We start from the raw sequence: 10169 nt of genomic DNA on the forward strand, positions 1-10169 counted from the left end.
AAACTAATACATAGATATTTTTCAAACATTTCAAGTAAGGAATAGGTTACAAAAGAAATCAAAAGAAAAATTAGAAAATATTTTAAACTGAATGAAAATAAAGTCATAAGGTATTAAAATGTGTGGGATGCAACTAAAACAGCAGTGAGAAGCAAAGTTAAAAGTACAGATGTTTCAGGGCTTCCCTGGTGGCACAGTGGTTAAGAGTCCGCCTGCCGAGGCAAGGGACATGGGTTTGTGCCCCGGTCTGGGAAGATCCCACAGGCCGTGGAGTGGCTAGGCCCTGAGCCTGCACATCCGGAGCCTGTGCTCTGCAACGGGAGAGGCCACAACAGTGAAAGGCCCGTGTACCGCAAAAAAAAAAAAAAAAAAAAGTACAAATGTTTCTACTAGCAAAGTCAATGATTCCAGTTTTTAACCTTAAGAAGTTACAAAAAGAATTCCCTGGTGGTCCAGTGGTTAGGGGTCCATGCTTCCACTGCAGGGGGCATGGGTTGGATCCCTGGTTGGGAAATTAAGATTCCACATGCTGTGCAGTGTAGCACCACACACCCCCCCCCAAAAAAAAAGAAAGAAAGAAATTACAAAATAAGTAAAAATTAAAGTCATTAAAGAGAAAAAATGATGAAAATAAATTAGAAATTGAAGAAACAGTAGTCAACACATTCAAAAATTGGTTCTTTGAAAAGAGTAATAAAACTGATAAGCAGCTAGTACAACTGATCAAGAAGAGACTGAAAGAACAAATTAATAATAAAAGAATTGAGAAAGACATTACTATAGATCCTATAGATTTCACAGGAAAAATAAATGAATACTATGAAAAAGTATATGCCAACACTTTTGATAAGTTAGAAAAAATAGGTAAGTTAAAAACACAATTAGCTAAACACAGAAGAAATAAAAATTTAAAAATATAATTAGTGCTGTGTCTACTTAAAAAATTGAAACCATATTAAGAAACTCTTTAACAAATAGAACTCCGGGTTTAATCATTTCAATAATGACTTCTATCAATGAGGAAAAAATAAGTATTTTCAGAATAAAGAAGAAAAGGGAATAAAAATCAGATTATTTAGGTAACCAGCATAACCTCATACTAAACTCTGTCTAAAGTATTACAAGAAAAAAATAGTTTATACCAATATCACTCATAAGCATAGGCAAAAATATCCTTACCAAAATACAGTCTACTCTCATTATTTACAGGTTCCATATTTGTGAATTTGCCTACTGGCTAAAACTTATTTGTAACTTCAGATCAATATGTGAAGTGCTTTCTAGGTTATTTGCAGACATGCATATGCACAGAGCAGCCAAAAATTGAGTCACCAGAAGAGCATGTTCCCAGATGATGTCAAATAAGGTGGCATTCTGCCTTCTTGTTTTAGCTTTCATACTTAAAAACTGTCCTTTTCACAGTTCATTTAATGCTATGTTTTTCACATTCGTGTGCTTTTTGTTGGTGATTTTGCTGTTTAAAATAGCCCACAAGTGTAGTGCTGAATTGCTGTCTATGTTCTTAAGTGAAAGGAAGCTGTGATATGCCCTCAGGAGAAAAATCAAATGTTAGATAAGCTTTGTTCAAGCATAAGTTATAGTACTTTAGCCATGAATTCTATGTAAATTAATCAACAATATATATTGAATAAGGTGTCTTTGAATAGAAAAACATAGAAAACAAGGTTAAGTATTGATTAGTTGAGGAAATATTGGGACCAGAGGCTTGCAGAAGCCTAACTTTTGTCCTTCCCTAAATGCAATGGTTCCATATTTACTAACTCAATGTTTGTGGTGACTTTATAGAACAAAAATACCACAAATAATGAGAATCAACTGTATTGGGAAATCAAAGCCAACAATATAAGTAAAAAGCTAATACAACATGACAATAAGAGTTCTTACCAGGAATGCAAAGTTGGTTTCATACTGGAAAAATAAATGTAATTTACCACATTATCAGAATAAAGCAGAAAAAAATGATCATCCATCAATAAATAAGAAAAACATTTGAAAAATTCAAAATATAATTAAAATTCAGCAAACTAGGAGTGAAAGATAACTTCCTCAACCCATAAAATGTATTTGTGTATGTATTTACATATGCGTGAATACATATAAAAATACATACGTACATATTTTAAATTGTGATACTAATTCAAAGTCGGCAGCCTAATTTCTCCCCCATGAAATAAGCAAGACTTCAGGCTACCAGGAAGATAAACAAGAAGGATTTTTTTTTATAAAATTGCATGAATGTTAAAATAAAAAATTAAACAACTTTAACCTAAAGTGTTATAAAAACCTAATACTGGGAATTCCTGGGCGGTCTAGTGGTTACAACTCTGTGCTTCCATTGCAGGGGTGACAGTTTTGATCCCTGGTTGGGGAACTAAGATACTGCAAGCCATGCAGCACAGCCAAAAAATTTTTAAATAAAAAATAAATAAAAAATACAAAACTAATACTTATGCCTGTTGGTCACCTGCAGTTCCTCTTTGAAAAAAGGTCTATTCAGTTCTTCTGTCCATTTTTCAGTTGCATTTTTTTTTTTTGATGTTGAGTTGTATGAGCTGTTTATATGTATTGAATATTAATCCCTTATCAGTCATATCATTTGCAAATATTCTCTCATTCAGTAGACTGTCTTTTTTTTGTCAATGATTTCCTTTGTTGTGCAAAAGATTTTAAGTTTAATTAGGTCCCATTTGCTTATTTTTGCTTTTATTTCCTTTAGTTTAGGAGACAGATAAAAAAAAAACATTACTGAGATTTAAGTCAAAGAGTGTTCTGTCTATGTTTTCCTCTAGGAGTTTTATACTATTCCATCTTACATTTAGGTCTTTAATCTATTTTGAGTTTATTTTTGTGTATGGTGTTAGAGAATGTTCTAATTTCATTATTTTACATGTAGCTGTCCAGTTTTCCCAGGACAGCTTATTGAAGAGACTATCTTTTCTCCATTTTATATTCTTGCCTCCTTTGTCATAGATTAATTGACCGTAAGTGTATGGGTTTATTTCTGGACTCTCTATCTTGTTCCGTTGATCTATTGTGTCTGTTTCTGTGCCAGTACCATGTCTTTTTGATTACTGTAGTTTTGTAGTATTCTCTGAAGTCAGGGAGCATGATTCTTCCAGCTCTGTTCTTTCTCAAGATTGTTTTGGCTATTTGGGGTCTTTTGGGTTTTCATACAAAGTTTTAAATTATTTATTCTAGTTCTGTGAAAATGCCATTGGTATTTTGATACAGATTGCATTGAATCTGTAGATTACCTTAGGTAGTATAATCATTCAAAAAATGAAAATCAAAACTGAAATGAGATATTATCTCACACCTGTCAGAATTATTATCATCAAAAAGAACACAAATAACAAATTTTGGTGAGGATGTAGAGAAAAGGGAACACTCATACACTGTTGGTGGGAATGTAAATTGGTGCAGCCATTTTGGAAAACAGTGTGGAGGTTTCCCAAAAAACTAAAAATATAACTACCATATGACCTAGCAATTCCACTCCTGGGTATATATCTGAAAAAAACAAAAACACTAATTCTAAAAGATACAAGCACCCTATATTCATAACAGCCTTATTTACAATTGCCAAGATATGGAAGCAACCTAAGTGTCCATCAACAGATGAGTGGATAAAGAAGATGTGGTATACCTATATACAATGGAATACCACTCAGCCAAAAAGAAAGGAACAAAATTTTGTCATTTGCATTCACATGGATGGACTTGGAGGGCATTATTCTAAGTGAAATAAGTCAGAGAAAGACAAATACTATATAATATCACTTATATGTGGATTATTTGTAAACCCCTCTATCTGTAGAAATAGATAATGACATATGCGCTATTATAAGCATGGTTAATGCTGCCAAAAAGAGAGTTTAACCTCCAGTTCTCAGCTGGATTCCCTTTAAAGTTGGAGACTGCTGATGCTTCATATAATGACTCTTCACTTTTCTTACTTGTTTCCTTTTCAGCAGTTACCATTTTTGTCCTGGCCCTCATAACTTCACACATGGATTATTTCAACAAACATCTAGCTGTTCTCCTTCAATTCAGTTTCATGACAATCCATTCTTCAGAGTGCTTATAAAATTAATCTTCCTGAAACACTGTTTCATCACATCTCTTTCCTGTTCCAGAATGATGTGGTTCCTGCTTTCTTGCTGAGTCAAACATAAGGGCTCTCTATTTTCTCCTTTTAAATTCTGCTCTGATCAGCCTGATACATCTTTATGGACCTTTAACATAGTCATGTAATCTTCTGGCTCTCCATATGACATGGCTGCTCCGTGTCTGTGATTTTCAACTCTTTCATTCTTTCTTTCTATAGGGCTCCCTCTTCTTTCAACCATATCTCATTTCTTCCTCCAAGAGTAACTGCATATTCACGTTTTCCAAATCCTCTTTTTACTTATTTCCCATTTGTCACCTTCTAGTAGATGTTTACTCTTAATTTACACTTAAAATTCACTAATGGTTACATATTTGCAAGTTAAACTTCACTGTTCCTCATGAGGAAGGATATGTATATATACTTAAGATTCTTGCAAATAGTAACATGGGTTCTAATTCTCTCGTGTGCTTTTAGGATTCATAACACAATGCACTATGTGAAGAAAATATTTGGCCTATGTAATACTTTACTTATACAGGAGTATTATGGTTTATTTTCATTCCACCATTTTAGAAGGAGACAGCTTATGATGATGTATACATAATATGGTAAGAGAGCATAAACTGTATGTACCTGAGAAAAATAGAGTCAAGAAAGAACTTCTGACCAAAAGAAATGTATTGCTGAAGTCCTATAAACTTCATCAGAGCAGACCTCAAGTGTGGTTGCAGGCTTTCTGGCAGTCAACAAGTAGAAGGAATCCTTCACAGAAGCGAACTGTTTTCTTAGGAGTAGCATATCTAACTAGTATTCCTTATATTATAACCAGCCATATTCATAAGTTTAAAACTATTTTTAGACCAATAAATTTAGGCCTTTTCTACAATTTAACTTTTGAACCATGAAACGGAGCCAACTAAGACAGAAAAGTAGTAAAAGAATTGGAAAAAAATATTGGAGCAAAACTCCCTAATTTTCCAGGCGTTCATACTGGAAGCCGACCAAGTGCTTATATAAAAAGTGAACAAAATAGTTCAACGTTGAGTTGACCCTAAGGAAGAATGATCCAATGAACAATTATCTTTGTAATTTTAAAGGTAAGAGAGACTTGTAGGAAAAGGGGAACTTATTTTTAACCTATTGCTTCGTATTCACTCAACTTGCATGACCTTTTCTTTTAGATTATGAAACAGGCCCAGTGTTCTTTGCTAGATATAGCAGAAACTGTCTACATATTATACATTGCTCCTTTTTCCTTTAGAGAATCTCTATTATGTTCAGAAAGCCAATATAACAGCTAAAAATACTTCCTTCCCAAACTTTTTTCCAGTTGGGATAAGATATATGGCACAATCCTAATTAGACGTAAGATGAGAATTTCTGGGAGAGTTTTCACTTTGCTGATAAAGGTACTGCTCCTTGTGTTCCTCTTTTTTCTTCATGCCTGAAATGTAGCCATGATGTCTGGAGGAGAAGCAGTCCCTGACAGCCTCAAGACCACAGGAATAAAGATGAAGGCCTACATCTGTATATTGGAGGATAAAGAGAGAAAGGACATATCTCTACGGCAATTGTTGAGCCACTGCTCGAGTCCAGAAATACCTTCCTACCTCTGGGCCTCAATGTTTAAGATTTAGGTTTGAATTGTGAAAGTGCCTTAGCCGAATATGCAAATGGTTGAAAGTGAGGTGAGGTTGAGTAGAAATCAGAGACCAAGCAGTATGGAAACAGTGTCTTGACTTGACTGTAGGACTGACATTTGACGTTTAAGCCAGCGGTCCATTATCTAGTGCCTAAAGTGCCACAGTCATTGGAACCCAAGGGAGCTGCTCATGACAGGTAAGCATAATTTACATCATAATCAGGTGAGGGGCTGCAGTGTTTCTAACTGATTGGAATTCCAGCCAGAAACTCAATATATGTGCAGTAGCTATTCTTATTGCAGAAGATTGGTAAAATTAGATAAAATCTTTAAGTTCAAATTCCCCTCAAGCTGGGATTCAAAGCAGAACTTCCTACTGGATAAATGAACTACTAAAAGTAAGATGAGGCAAACAACTTCATAATCAGTCTACACAGTGGATACTGAGAGAAAAAAACTCATCATATTCTGTATATAATTTGAAGCTATAGTCCATTGAATTCCTGAAAATTGGGTGTGAAGTATGAGAGAAAGAAAAGTCAGGCATGACTTTTCAGTGGAAGGCTTTTGGCTCAGCCACTGAAGGATGGAAGTACCATCAAGTGTATTGAGGAGATTTGAGGAGGAGCAGTTTTAGAAGGAATATCTGTTAAAGTTTGGACATGTACAATTTAAAATGTTTATTGGACATCCATCTGGAAATATTAAGTAGATTTTTAAATATGTGACTATACCTTTTAGGAGAGAATTCTAGGCAGGAGATACAAGTTTGAGAGTAGTGAGCAAATAGATAATAGGTAAAGTCAAGAGACTAACCAGACAAGCTAATAAATGGTAGATCCTGGATTAGAATTTAGTAAGGTCTAAGCAAAGATGTGAAGGCAGTGTCTTCAGTGAGTGGATCTGAAGAAGTCAGGGCTACTATTTAATGATAAAGCCATTTGACCTTCTTGCCTGAAAGGGAGGGCAGAGATGGTGTGGGGTGATTTTGTAACGAGAGGCTTGCTGTCATAAGGGAAATAGAGGAATCATCTCTTACCTGGAATTCAGGTTTTCCTGGATCAGGGAAATGATTGAGGTTATGTGTTAAGAGGGACTAGCTGAGGAAAGTAGATCAGAAAATAGTATCTCAATGGACTTCAAGGATAAGGAGAGCCAGAAGCACAAGTACTGATCTAGTGATTCCGAGAGCTCAGGAGAGCAATAGGATAAGTGAGTAAACAAGAGAGAAAAAGAATGTTATCAGAATTTATTATATTTAGTAATTTTTGTATGTAGTAAACTTATTTATTGTTGTGTATCTGATCATTTGGAAGTTTTTGTGTGTATGAATATGGTGTTTGTATTTCAGCAGGATCTCACTCAAGATGCTGTGTTGTCTTGTATATTTTCTTATTTTTGAATGTGAGCTATGATCTCTGCAACTTTATGTTTTGAGAAGTTTTGGGGTCTGAGTGAAAGGTGAGTTTCTCCCATGAAGATCTGCATTACTTCTACTAGGTACTGGAAGCAGTAACAATCCTAAAAGAAGACTAATAAATATGGAGCTTAAGGGACTTTTGGAATCAGAAAAGAAAAGGTGAGTTGGTATTAGAATCTCTTATGAGGGTTGGTGTGTGGTGGTGCCTTTTTAGCAGATTTTTCTTTTCCTCCAGTTGGCTCCAAAGTCAGGATAAGAAGGTTTCCTTGTAGCTTTCTGTGGGGAAAATTCACCCTCTTATTTCCCACCATGCTATTTGCAGTACCAGTGGTCTGGGACCATACCCATGTGAAGGGACGTCTCTAGTCTTTGTTTGGAAGCTGGCTGTCACTGGCTTCCATTTGTTTTTAATGCAAAACTGGCTTCAGTTCTCTGGATTCCTGCTTCCCACTCAGTTTTGTCTTCTACTTCTTCTTTTTTTCCTAACTTGATGCTCTTAAATATTATTATTATTTTAAAATTATGCATTATGTGTAGGTTGTTTTGTAAAGGACTGTAGTTGAGAAGCCCATAGACTACTTGTCAGGCCCTTTGTTTTCTAAAGAAGATATTGCTGGGCCCACTATCTTTACAAGGCTAGACACTGGACATGTAATTGAATTACTTGTCCATACAATTAAAATAAGCTTTTACAGTACAGACTTCAAGATTCTGACTCATGTGATAGATACTAACTTAGGTAATGGATATGATATTGTTCACTTCTAACTTATTCATTATGGGATGTATTCAAAGTAACTGGGGTTTAATCTTGACTGTACTATTTGTCACATTCCCAAAGTTAACAGGAGAGTGCTCTATAACTCATCCCTATTCTCAGCAAAGTACTATGGCTTTAATAAGGGCAATTTCATCATTAAATATAAAATTGGCATGAAATGGTAGAGTAGTCTCAGTAACTTGTTTCTGTGATAGAAAACAGACATGTACTCTGGGACTATACATCTGGCACGCTCAGTGATAAATTAAATTTTTGTTTTTAATTGTCTCAATACCCATCATTAACAACTGTTTTGAGGCTAAAAGAATGTAACTTTTTTTCAAATTTATAGTTTTCTTCCTCAACTTTTGAGTAAATGTTTTCTGTCTCATTAACTTATCTCATGTATCTCGATGTGAGAAGAGATTACCTAAATATTTGTATACTGTGTTTTGGTATCTTTCTATAGATGAGTACATAAATGACTTAAGATGTATAGAAATACAAAAAGTTAGGAAATAAATGTTATGCTTATTTTTCTTTACCTTATTTTTCAGGTCCTTTCTGTCTTTGCAGATCATCAGAACAATTGGTAGTAAAGCTGGTGGGTCAGTGTAGACAGCTATTATCTCATTCATTAACACCAAAACTGGTACGGACTGCCCTGCCACTGGACCATACTCCTTTTAATATTTTATGTCCATTTTCTACCCATTCTACCCATGGGTAGAATTCCTTGCTTAGGAACCTTAATTGTTCTTCTGGTTATAATACCATGTTTGGAGAGAATATGCTTTTCTATGCAAAGCTGATTATCAAGAATTTTTTTTTCTTTGCCATGGCTGCAGTCCAGCGTGCCTGCCTAGACAACATTAAGTATTGAACAATAGTTAGAAAAATAAATGGAAATATAATGTATTGACCAATGTCATGCTAAGCCAGGAGAAGTTTTTTCTTTGCATTGATCTGAGAAATTTAACATTTGGATTATGATGTAGCCTTTGACTTTTGGCTCTAAGCTCACAGAGTAAATTCATCTTCTATTTAAGGGGCATTCAAACTGGTGTTTGACCCACTTTAGAGCTGGCCACCAGGTGGCAGATATAACCGTTCTCATGTTAATAGCTGAACAAAATTGGATCTAATTTCTTTAACCATATGTTGACACCAGAGAGCTACTAGTGTTAAAATCTTGGAATATCATTTAGCTTTACTTTGGTTTTTGTGTGTGGATGTGCATAAAACCAGATATTTGGAACATTCGTGCCATCTGCACACTTCATATTGTTATTTTAATGTACATATTCAAGTTTCAAAAGGGGATTTTTTTTTTTTTAATCATGCTAGGTTGATTAGTTGATGAGTTAGAGCGAAACCAAACTTGTGCATGTCTATTTTGACTACTGGGTAAACCAGAAAATCAAGAGTGAAGAGGGCCTCAAATGGAGAGGAGTTCAAGGGCATTGCTGAGGGAGAGAGAAAGGACGACAAAATTTTCCATAAATTGGTTCTCCCATCTTTAGTAACAGCCAGTTTTCTCAAACATGAAAATCGTTTCCAAGAAGCAACTTTACTGCTTTTCCTCACAATTAGAGAAAAGGAGGCAGTGGTGTCCAAATGATGCTTGACAGCCTGGGTAACAAGCACCAACCATCTGTGCTATTGCAGCTCTGTTTGTATTTTTAATGTTTACACATACAGCAAAGATAATTAAAAATAACTATAATTAAAAATGATTACAACAAATTACTTTTCCCTCAACAGTAATATGTGTCTATAACTTATAAGTTACTTACTAAAGTAACCTTTATGGAGTCTAACAAGAAAACGACGCAATTCCTGCCTCGTTTCTCAAAGTTTAGAGACTTGAGGGAGGGGAGATCTTCCCAACCATGAAACTATTTGGCTCAGAGTACTTCGCAAACTATTGATAATATAGGAATTACTTCTGTATCAATAATACAAGAAAATTATTTTTTCTGTGAAGGAAAGACTAAATGTAGTTTCTTTCCCTAAAAACCTAAAGTTAAATGACTAGGAAGGGATTAAAAAAAACAAACTTACCCCCTTGCATAGTCCTTCATTAAAACTATTTTTTCAAGGTGTCATATGAAATATGGAGAGACCATTCCCATCAGGAACAATACTCTTCTCTGCCTTGTCAAGAATCTTGGAGTCTTTCAATATCCTCCAATTACCTTTTCTAAAGAAGATG

This window comes from Orcinus orca, chromosome 11 (genome assembly GCF_937001465.1).
Source record: "Orcinus orca chromosome 11, mOrcOrc1.1, whole genome shotgun sequence".
In the NCBI taxonomy this organism is placed as follows: Eukaryota; Metazoa; Chordata; class Mammalia; order Artiodactyla; family Delphinidae; genus Orcinus; species Orcinus orca.